The sequence below is a fragment of the Coregonus clupeaformis genome, chromosome 28, assembly GCF_020615455.1.
Source record: "Coregonus clupeaformis isolate EN_2021a chromosome 28, ASM2061545v1, whole genome shotgun sequence".
Lineage (NCBI taxonomy): Eukaryota > Metazoa > Chordata > Actinopteri > Salmoniformes > Salmonidae > Coregonus > Coregonus clupeaformis.
Window position 1 is genome coordinate 30,064,029 of NC_059219.1, and position 12,260 is coordinate 30,076,288.

General features: G+C 43.3%; 1 protein-coding gene across 1 annotated transcript in view; it reads left to right on the forward strand.

Annotated features, from left to right (window-relative positions):
- The first annotated feature begins 10,590 nt into the window (after positions 1-10,590).
- The window catches only part of LOC121557841 (pleiotrophin-A), a 45,485-nt gene continuing 43,815 nt past the window's right edge, over positions 10,591-12,260 (forward strand). The window contains exon 1 of the mRNA XM_041871310.2: positions 10,591-10,881. The gene's annotated coding sequence lies outside the window, so the exon portion shown is untranslated. The remainder of the gene's footprint in view (positions 10,882-12,260) is intronic.

Below are 12,260 nucleotides of genomic sequence, written 5' to 3' on the forward strand. Positions count from 1 at the left end.
CCAACAGATCCACAGATGATGCAATCTCTATCGCACTCCACACTGCCCTTTCCCACCTGGACAAGAGGAACACCTACGTGAGAATGCTATTCATTGACTACAGCTCAGCATTCAACACCATAGTGCCCTCTAAGCTCATCACTAAGCTAAGGATCCTGGGACTAAACACCTCCCTCTGCAACTGGATCCTGGACTTCCTGACGGGCCGCCCCCAGGTGGTAAGGGTAGGTAACAACACATCTGCCACACTGATCCTCAACACGGGGGGCCCCCTCAGGGGTGCGTGCTCAGTCCCCTCCTGTACTCTCTGTTCACCCATGACTGCATGGCCAGGCACGACTCCAACACCATCATTAAGTTTGCCGACGACACAACAGTGGTAGGCCTGATCACCGACAACGATGAGACAGCCTATAGGGAGGAGGTCAGAGATCTGGCCGTGTGGTGCCAGGACAACAACCTCTCTCTCAACGTGACCAAGACAAAGGAGATGATTGTGGACTACAGGAAAAAAAAGAGGACTGAGCACGCCCCCATTCTCATCGACGGGGCTGTAGTGGAACAGGTTGAGAGCTTCAAGTTCCTTGGTGTCCACATCACCAACGAACTATCATGGTCCAAACACACCAAGACAGTCGTGAAGAGGGCACGACAAAGCCTATTCCCCCTCAGGAGACTAAAAGATTTGGCATGGGTCCTCAGATCCTCAAACAATTCTACAGCTGCACCATCGAGAGCATCCTGACTGGTTGCATCACCGCCTGGTATGGCAACTGCTTGGCCTCTGACCGCAAGGCACTACAGAGGGTAGTGCGTACGGCCCAGTACATCACTGGGGCAAAGCTCCCTGCCATCCAGGACCTCTATACCAGGCGGTGTCAGAGGAAGGCCCTCAAAATTGTCAAAGACTCCAGCCACCCTAGTCATAGACTGTTCTCTCTGCTACCGCACGGCAAGCGGTACCGGAGTGCCAAGTCTAGGTCCAAAAGACTTCTCAACAGCTTCTACCCCCAAGCCATAAGACTCCTGAACAGCTAATCATGGCTACCCGGACTATTTGCACTGCCCCCCACCCCATCCTTTTTACGCTGCTGCTACTCTGTTAAGTAAGTACTTATGCATAGTCACTTTAACTCTACCCACATGTACATATTACCTCAACTACCTCAACTAGCCGGTGCCCCCGCACATTGACTCTGCAACGGTACCCCCCTGTATATATAGCCTCCCTACTGTCACTTTATTTTACTGTATATATAGCCTCCCTACTGTCACTTTATTTTACTTCTGCTCTTTTTTTCTCAACACTTTTTTTGTTGTTGTTTTATTCTTACTTTTTTTGTTTAAAATAAATGCACTGTTGGTTAAGGGCTGTAAGTAAGCATTTCACTGTAATGTCTGCACCTGTTGTATTCGGCGCATGTGACCAATAAAATTTGATTTGATTTGATTTGATTTGATAGTAGTATATTCAAGAAAGAGTATACACCTACCTGAAAGACTTTTGCATAATATAAAACAATTTAAATGTTCCTCAGAAAATGCATTGTGAAGGCTTTCATTATAGGGAAATAGCTGATAAGGATGATATTGGGTGGTTTAGAAAAAAACCTATTTACTTTTATAAGCAGTGGCACAGACGCATAAATATTTAATATTCAACCAAGAGCTCATGATTTGTTTATGCAACTGAGCGTCTTGTGAAATTAAATCGGCATAATATAATTTATTTCATTACTTCATTTTGAATTAATGAGGGCCATCAAAATTTAAACTGCGTTGGAGAGGACTTGATCCCGATAAGAAAAGACTGCATTGTACACCTATTTGTTTTGCAGCCAGTGATACATCCATAACATGGAACTGAGTGGCCTTGTCTTTGACATGTTTGCAACCTGTCAGATTGTGTGAGGATTTTCAGGATTGGAGCGTGTCCTGTGACATATCCAGCCTGGTTGCTAGCCATCAGACCCTCAAATCACATACAGTGTGCTCCAAAATAGTGATGAGTGAGAAAGTTAAAGACGCACAAATATCATACCCCAAGACATGCTAACCTCTCACCATTACAATAACAGGGGAGGTTAGCATGTTTTGGGGGGGTATGATATTTATGCTTCTACCTTTCTCACTCATCATTCACGATTAATTCATGATTATCCGTAATCATGGTAGCATCCATATTAATGTAGAAGTGTTTACAAACATATATAAGTGACTCCAAAATTACACAATACATTATTTACCATTCATTTCTATTGGGCACAAAATAATCTGAAACATACAATGTGTAGAGTCACAAGCTTGATGTAGTCATTGATTGCTATGAATATGGGACCAAATGCTTAACTTCTTACATATAAGTGAATTTGTCCCAATACCTTTGGTCCCCTAAAATAGGGGAACTATGGACAAAAATAGCTGTACTTTCTAAACGCTTTACCTGATGAAAATACCCTCAAATTAAAGCTGACAGTTTGCACTTTAACATCATAGTCATTATATAATTTCAAATCCAAAGTGCTGGAGTACAGAGCCAAAAAAAATAATAATGTGTGTCACTGTCCCAATACTTTTGGAGCTCACTGTAGCTTGCGATTAACATAGTCAGCCAGATACTCATTTGGCCATCGTCTCAGCCTGGAGAGTCCTGGAGGTAATTATGAAGTGAAGAGCAGATGTCATCTGATTCTGAATGTCTTAATAGATAATAAATGAATGGATCCAAAGAGCACCGAAGGACACTGACATTTAATCACCAGGCTGATAGATTTTAGACGCTCCACGGTGACATACAGTGAAGAACAGAGTTACCCCCTGAGAACTCAATGATTGGCTCAACGGATTGCCATCACTTTCACCTGTATTGATGGGTTCCATTCCCTAGGCCCCTCCCCCTCTTGCTTTGTTCGATCTCAGTCTCTTGCAGTGCCTCAGAGGTGCTCCAAATGTGTTTGTATGAAGTGTGTCTGTTTGTGTGTGTGTGTGTGTGTGTGTGTGTAGGGGGGGGGGACTTTCAATCACACAAACGGTCTAGACACGGGTCTAGACATTGTCTCCATTTGTTCTCTTGCTGTCTCTGTTGGACCCAAAGTTGATAAGATGAATTCGATAAGGACCACTGTGTAGTATGGCCTCCTGCGTGTGTTCTAGTTCTATCTAAACCCAGTGTGTTGCTGTTCTGCTGTGCTGTGTGACACTGGAGAGGACTAGCTTGCCAGACAGTGGTAGCCCAGCCTGTCTCTGTGCTAGTCTGATTGAGATGCATGGAGTTACCTGTCCTCAATGGCCAGAGTGTTATCTGTCAGCCTGGCTATGTCTGCGTGGCTGATTTACGTCATTTCCTCTCCTCCACTCGGAATGGACTCTCGCTTCCATTAAGGTAGAGGAGTTTAGACTCCTTTCCACCCAGTAATAAGTTCAATCTCAATTTCCACTCAGACACATAGCAGAAATTGAACATTTGCAAGAATGAAAAAAAACAACAAGTCACTCTCCCTTTCCGCCGAATGCTCCCTTTTAGCGTAGTTTCCCCAACAATATTGCTATCTGCTCAGCAATTTTCTCCCAGCCACCGTATTTGTGTCTGGGAGATGACAGAGCGAACGGCAGCCGGGTCTCTGGGCCTTGGGTAGGTAGGTGTTCCATATGTCATAGAGGCAGCGGCACGACAGCGTTAATGGGGGATTTCATTTGGTTTCATCAGACAGACGCTCCACACACACACACACACACACACACACACACACACACACACACACACACACACACACACACACACACACACACACACACACACACACACACACACACACACACACACACACACACACACACACACACACACACACACACACACACACACACACACACACACACACACACACACACACACACACACACACACACACACACACACACACACACACACACACACAGTCCTTAGGGACTGCCCTAGGCCATATGAGGGATGGGGTGGGATGGGGCTAACCTACAGTAATGGTAGAAACAGGGATGGGGTGGGATAGGGTTAACATAATGGTAGAAACAGGGTTGGGGTGGGAGGGGGTTAACATAATGGTAGAAACAGGGATGGGGTGGGATAGGGTTAACATAATGGTAGAAACAGGGTTGGGGGGGATGGGGTTAACATAATGGTAGAAACAGGGATGGGGTGGGATGGGTTTAACCTAATGGTAGAAACAGGGATGGGGGGGGTGGGTTTAACATAATGGTAGAAACAGGGATGGGGTGGGATGGGGTTAACATAATGGTAGAAACAGGGTTGGGGGGGATGGGGTTAACATAATGGTAGAAACAGGGTTGGGGGGGATGGGTTTAACCTAATGGTAGAAACAGGGATGGGGTGGGATGGGGTTAACATAATGGTAGAAACAGGGTTGGGGGGGATGGGGTTAACATAATGGTAGAAACAGGGTTGGGGGGGATGGGTTAACATAATGGTAGAAACAGGGATGGGGTGGGATGGGGTTAACATAATGGTAGAAACAGGGTTGGGGGGGATGGGGTTAACATAATGGTAGAAACAGGGATGGGGGGGATGGGGTTAACATAATGGTAGAAACAGGGATGGGGTGGGATGGGGCTAACATAATGGTAGAAACAGGGTTGGGGGGGATGGGGTTAACATAATGGTAGAAACAGGGATGGGGTGGGATGGGGCTAACCTAATGGCAGAAACAGGGTTGGGGTGGGAGGGGGTTAACATAATGGTAGAAACAGGGATGGGGTGGGATAGGGTTAACATAATGGTAGAAACAGGGTTGGGGGGGATGGGTTTAACCTAATGGTAGAAACAGGGATGGGGGGATGGGTTTAACCTAATGGTAGAAACAGGGATGGGGTGGGATGGGGTTAACCTAATGGTAGAAACAGGGATGGGGTGGGATGGGGTTAACATAATGGTAGAAACAGGGTTGGGGGGGATGGGGTTAACATAATGGTAGAAACAGGGATGGGGTGGGATGGGGCTAACCTAATGGCAGAAACAGGGATGGGGTGGGACGGGGCTAACCTAATGATAGAAACAGCCCGTATACTCTGCCAGGTTCATAGGGCCAACAACCAGTTTAAACTGCTGAAAAATAATGAGGTAGGAACTGGACCTGCCGGAGAAAGCAATTTTCAACGTCCTCTGCTTGTGAATAGTTTTTTTGAGAGCGGTGCCCTGAGATAATGGTGAATCCACAGCCGCTCTGAATTGAAGGAATAAAATACAACTTCTGGTGTTGACCAAGTCCTTTTTCATTGCGTCTCGAATTCATCGTGTCTCATTTCTCATTCAATAAGTTGATGAAAATGGCATCATTGGAAGAGCTCAAGAGGGACATACTGGGGCAATATTACACACTTAGGGGAGGGGAGCAAATGGAGTGAGTTCATAATTGATGAGAGGAATATGAGAAGGAAGGAAGGGGATGGTGGAGTGGCATATCACCACCTGGGACCATATCTCATACTGACGAATTACCATTGATTACGTTTTCCTGATGAACGGCTCAAATAAAGAGTTACTTTAACTAATGTGTGATACTGATATTGTGTGATACTGGCTGCATGTGAGCTGGCGGTTAAAATGGGCATTTTAAGCATATAATGCTGTGCACACCTGCTTCTTCTTCTACCAACAACACAGGGTTGGTCTTCCTCTTAAGATTGGACAAGACTCAGTCCTTTCGTTAGTCTGACATCAGTATTGTACATGGGCTGTGGACATCCAGCGTTAATGGCACAGGTTATTGATTCAGTGTCGTAACCGGTCGGAGCCAGCTGCAACAGGGGGCGACGCTTCCTATAAGGTCATCTGCAGCCATCTGCTCCGCAGCGGACGTGATTATCCTCCTACCATTTGTGAAAGTGCCACCATTAAGAGGTTCCCACAGCAAATTAGAACTGATATGAAAGGAGAAGAGGGAGAAAATATATTACGGAATGTATATTTATTATTTTACCTTTATTTAACTAGGCAAGTCTGTTAAGAACAAATTCTTATTTACAATGACAGCCTACACCAGCCAAACCCAGACCAATTGTGCACAGCCCATGGGACTCCCAATCACTGCCTGTTGTGATACAGCCTGGAATCAAACCAGGGAGTCTGTAGTGACACCTCCAGCACTGAGATGCAGTGTCTTAGACCGCTGCGCCACTCAGTCTAAGGCACTACCAGTCAAAAGTTTGGACACACCTACTCATTTTCTTTATTTTGACTATTTTCTACATTGTAGAATAATAGTGAAGACATCAAAACTATGAAATAACACATATGGAATCAGGTAGTAACCAAAGAAGTGTTAAACAAATCAAAATATATTTTATATGTGAGATTCTTCAAACAGCCACCCTTTGCCTTGATGACATCTTTGCACACAAAATTGGCCAAATCATATTCTAACAAAATGGTGACTGTCTTAACAATGAAACTGTCATAGTAGGCTCTTTGGTATCACATGCACTTACGGTATATGAGTCTCATTAAGATTCATGCTTAACCTTTAAAGGGAAATGTAAAAATTATTAATAATCTCCAGCACCCCCCCAACAGCAACATATGTGAAGATGGCGCGTTTCTATGTTTTGTAGTAAAAAAGATAGAGGAATATGTGTTTCGAATTACATCGACCAATTAGAAGACAATTGGAAACACTTATCTGGCAATGATTACAGCTTTGAGTCTTTCTGGGTAAGTCTCTAAGATCTTTCCACACCTGGATTGTGAAACATTTGCCCATTATTATTTTCAAAATTCTTCAAGCTCTGTCAAATAGGTTGTTGATCATTGCTAGACAACGATTTTCAGGTCTTGCCATAGATTTTCAAGTAGATTTAAGTCAAAACTGTAACTCGGCCACTCAGGAACATTCACTGTCTTCTTGGTAAGCAACTCCAGTGTAGATTTGGACTTGTGTTTTAGGTTATTTTCCTGCTGAAAGGTGAATTAATCTCCCAGTGTCTGGTGGAAAGCAGACTGAACCAAGTTTTCTTTTAGGATTTTGCCTGTACTTATCTCTATTACGTTAATTTTTTATCCTAAAAAACTCCCCAGTCCTTAATGATTACAAGCATACCCATAACATAATGCAGCCACCACTTTGCTTGAAAATATGGATAGTGGTACTCAGTAATGTGTTGCATTGGATTTGCCCCAAACATAGCAGTTTATATTCAGAACAAAAAGTTAATTGCTTCGCCAATTTCTTTTGCAGTATTATGTTAGTGCCATGTTGCAAACAGGATGCATGTTTTGAAATATGTTTAATCTGTACAGGCTTCCTTCTTTTCATGCTGTTCATGCAACTTATTATGTGACTGCAAATTTGTACTCCTTAACTTATTTAGGCTTGCCATAACAAAGGGGTTGCATACTTGTTGACACAAGACATTTCAGCTTTTCATAATAAAAAAATAATCCACTTTGACATTATGGGGTATTGTGTGTAGACCAGTGCCATAAATCTCAATTTAAAACATTTTAATTCAGGCTGTAACACAACAAAATGTAGAAAGAGTTAATATAGACCACATGGAGAATTCAATAAATCTGATTTTCAATAAAGACTTGCTAAAGTGACAAAATTCTGCATTTTGACATGTCTCTCCGTGGACCCTCTGTGACCTCTAGGAAGATTTTAACCCACGAACCCCCCAAAGTACTCCAAGTTTTCACCATCATTGTAAAACCCTCTTTACGACTGTACCTTATTTTAAGGTCAACCCTGTGACGTGAACTGAACTCTGAGAAACGATTCCTTTTTAAACATTTATTTCAAAAGAAACATTGAACATTAATAGTAAAATCATAGTGTAAAAGCCTGTGAGCTGGTTCTACTCTTTTTGGCCTTTTTCTGGTGTTTTGTGGTGAAAAACTGAGCGGGATGAGCATAACACAACAACGCTGTTACCCATAGATAGACAGATTAGAAAAGTATTAAACATTTATTTTTTTGCATTCAATTTCCACTCCCTGCTGCAGTCAACAAGCTTCCTTTCCTCCTGTCACAATGGGATTCAGGGCTGATTTAACTAGTAAGTACCAGTTTGAGTGCGGTTTCAAGTGGATTTTTCCCAGATGTGGTAAATTCCCACTCCCCACTTGGATACGAACACACCATAACACAGCTACCCATCCACTGTAGAGCCATAAAATACCACTCATTGGAAGCACAAGACCTAGACCTACACTTTGACATATTGTGGAGCGTTGTACAAAGTATAGTTGTTATTTAAACCGATATCTCAAATAGAAAAATGAAGAACATAAAAACAGCTTAGTACCTTCTTTTGAGATGAGAAAATATGCTTTATGAAGATGAACATGCTCTTTATGACAGAATGTTAAAATTAGGTGAAATCAAAAGTAATTATTTTACTCACCATCACAACTTCAATGACTAATTACGTATTGATCAATGGAGATCATTTTGGCCTTGGTTGCCCAAAGAATGTATCTCCATCGATCAATACGTAATTAGTCATTTAAGAAGCCGACTTAGGAACCACTTTGACCCCCCTGTGGACTAGATGTAATAGCCAATCATTTCTGGAATATTGTCAGGCATTACATGCATTTGAGCAAAGATGCAAAAGTATGTACAGTGAGGGAAAAAAGTATTTGATCCCCTGCTGATTTTGTATGTTTGCCCACTGACAAAGAAATGATCAGTCTATCATTTTAATGGTAGGTTTATTTGAACAGTGAGAGACAGAATAACAACAAATAAATATAGAAAAACCAATGTCATAAATGTTATAAATTGATTTGCATTTTAATGAGGGAAATAAGTATTTGACCCCCTCTCAATCAGAACGATTTCTGGCTCCCAGGTGTCTTTTATACAGGTAACGAGCTGAGATTAGGAGCACACTCTTAAAGGGAGTGCTCCTAATCTCAGCTTGTTACCTGTATAAAAGACACCTGTCCACAGAAGCAATCAATCAATCAGATTGCAAACTCTCCACCATGGCCAAGACCAAAGAGCTCTCCAAGGATGTAAGGGACAAGATTGTAGACCTACACAAGGCTGGAATGGGCTACAAGACCATCGCCAAGCAGCTTGGTGAGAAGGTGACAACAGTTGGTGCGATTATTCGCAAATGGAAGAAACACAAAAGACCTCTCAATCTCCCTCGGCCTGGGGCTCCATGCAACATCTCACCTCGTGGAGTTGCAATGATCATGAGAACGGTGAGGAATCAGCCCAGAACTACACAGGAGGATCTTGTCAATGATCTCAAGGCAGCTGGGACCATAGTCACCAAGAAAACAATTGGTAACACACTACGCCGTGAAGGACTGAATTCCTGCAGCGCCCGCAAGGTCCCCCTGCTCAAGAAAGCACATATACAGGCCTGTCTGAAGTTTGCCAATGAACATCTGAATGATTCAGAGGAGAACTGGGTGAAAGTGTTGTGGTCAGATGAGACCAAAATCGAGCTCTTTGGCATCAACTCAACTCGCTGTGTTTGGAGGAGGAGGAATGCTGCCTATGACCCCAAGAACACCATCCCCACCGTCAAACATGGAGGTGGAAACATTATGCTTTGGGGGTGTTTTTCTGCTAAGGGGACAGGACAACTTCACCGCATCAAAGGGACGATGGACGGCGCCATGTACCGTCAAATCTTGGGTGAGAACCTCCTTCCCTCAGCCAGGGCATTGAAAATGGGTCGTGGATGGGTATTCCAGCATGACAATGACCCAAAACACACGGCCAAGGCAACAAAGGAGTGGCTCAAGAAGAAGCACATTAAGGTCCTGGAGTGACCTAGCCAGTCTCCAGACCTTAATCCCATAGAAAATCTGTGGAGGGAGCTGAAGGTTCGAGTTGCCAAATGTCAGCCATGAAACCTTAATGACTTGGAGAAGATCTGCAAAGAGGAGTGGGACAAAATCTCTCCTGAGATGTGTTTAAATCTGGTGGCCAACTACAAGAAACGTCTGACCTCTGTGATTGCCAAAAAGGGTTTTGCCAGCAAGTACTAAGTCATGTTTTGCAGAGGGGTCAAATACATATTTCCCTCATTAAAATGAAAATCAATTTATAACATTTTTGACATGCGTTTTTCTGAATTTTGTTGTTGTTATTCTGTCTCTCACTGTTCAAATAAACCTACCATTAAAATTATAGACTGATCATGTCTTTGTCAGTGGGCAAACTTACAAAATCAGCAGGGGATCAAATATTTTTTTCCCTCACTGTAGATGTATTTGAAATACATTTTATGTGACGTTAAATATATTGAAATGTATTTTGGGGTACTGTTCTCTATGCTGTTGTTCATGTTGTTCTACTGTATATTAGATGACTGGGGCTATCCTGTCTCAGCCCATCTGTATCTCACCCCACCTTACCCCAACCCAACTCAACTCAACACAAACCATCTCCCAGCCTTTCTCTCTCTCTCTCTCTCTCTCTCTCTCTACAGTGTGACTCCCTAGCCTAGCTCCAGATCTGGCTCTAAGTGCTCCCTCTCCTCCCTCTTGTCTCTCTCTCTCTCTACCCCCTCTTTCTCTCTCCTCTCTCTCTCCCTGAGTGCTGCTCCCCTGCCAAGCGGGCCGTCCCTGGAGTGACCTTGTGGCAATGAGCTCCTGATCACGAGTCAGGAAACCAAGCTTTTCAGCACGCCCTCCTCTCTCAACAACAGAAATGAGAGGGTGAGAGAAAGAGAGAGAGAGAGAGAGGGGGGGAAACAGCTATCGTTTGCCCAGCCTTGTGGAGAGACAAGAGTGAGAGAGTAAGTGAAAGAAAGAGAGGGAGGTAGAGAGACAGAGTGACTGACAGCAGGGGTGAGGAGCAGATGAGAGGAGAGTTCCCAAACTATTGCAAAGCGTTGGAACAACCACCAGACCTCCAGTTCAAAGTAAGTACTTATAACCGGGGCACAGTGGACACTTTGATGTGTGGTGGTAGTTGGGTGACCAGGAGAGATGTGGCGTGTGAAGCTATTGGGGCTGAGATGAGGAGGGAGATTTCGGAATTGTGAGAGGCAGACAGGGACTAGCAATGCTGGGAGTCTGTGGCGTATGAATGGGCCAAGACTCAATCAGATGATTCAAACTGTCGCCTCGACAGTTACAGACAATTAAGAAGGAGCGTAGGAGGAATGTTTGTGTTGTGAGATAGTGGAACTGGTGTCTTTGAGTTGGCAGCATCATTATCATTCTCTGTGCGGTAAGTGTTTTCTGGCTCGCTTTGTTTTGGATGTCATGCCACGTCCCAGGCTAATAATACACTAAGCACTGTGACAAACAAAAGTATAGCTCAAGAGTCTTTCTGTGAAGATTTTTTTTCCTGTATATCTCAATTCTAATTTATGGTTGCAGATACTAATCACCACAAGCTATGGGTGTTGTTTTTGTATCCACTGTTGCTGTAAACGATCTTGATTGTCCATGTGTGTTTTCTATGGTTTATTCAGTTCTGAAGGTGGAAGGCTCAGAGGCTCAGGTATATGAACATAAAAGCTCTTGTTTTTTCATTAACAAAGGATTTATAATTTAAACTGGATATATTTACTCTTCAGGCTTCGTATGTGAGACAAAGAAAACAGTGAACATAAAATAACAATAAGCTCAAAACAAGCTCATGAGGAAATGGGAACAATAGTAAAGATAGCTGCAGAACTTTATGTATTTACCGTCTCCCTGTAATATTTAGTTTGCATTACAGTAAGTGATTAACTCAAAAGTAGCATTTATCCAAATACCTAGTATGCTGTAGGACCATGCTTCGTTGCAAACTTCAAGGCTTCTTAGAACATCAATGTTTCCTCTAGTCCAAAACGACATTTAGTTTTTTTTTCATGTTGTACCACAACCGCTTGAATCACTCCATCAGTCAAGTTTCACAATTCTACAGAGTTGCATGCCCACCAGAACATAGCCATTCATTCTCCAAGCATATCATCAGAGTGGTCATCTTCTTGGCTGTGTTTGGTATCTGCTTATATAGACCTATGCTTGCAGTGTATGTGAGTGTGTTTGACAGAGAGTATTTGTGCGTGGCCGTGCATGTGCGTGTTGTTGGGGACAGTGTTTTTCCCAGGATATTGTAATTTGGGTCAGGCCTGACTGGAATGAGAAACCAAGGGCACTGGTATTGTAGCACTCCTCTGGTTGAGCAGACCTTGCGCCTGTGTTGCCATAGTTATGTTCACCACTGGTATAGGAACCCCAACTTCGACCAACATCTCTGACATTCCTACTGTGTACAAAAGAGCCCTGGTCTCGTTCTAGCTTT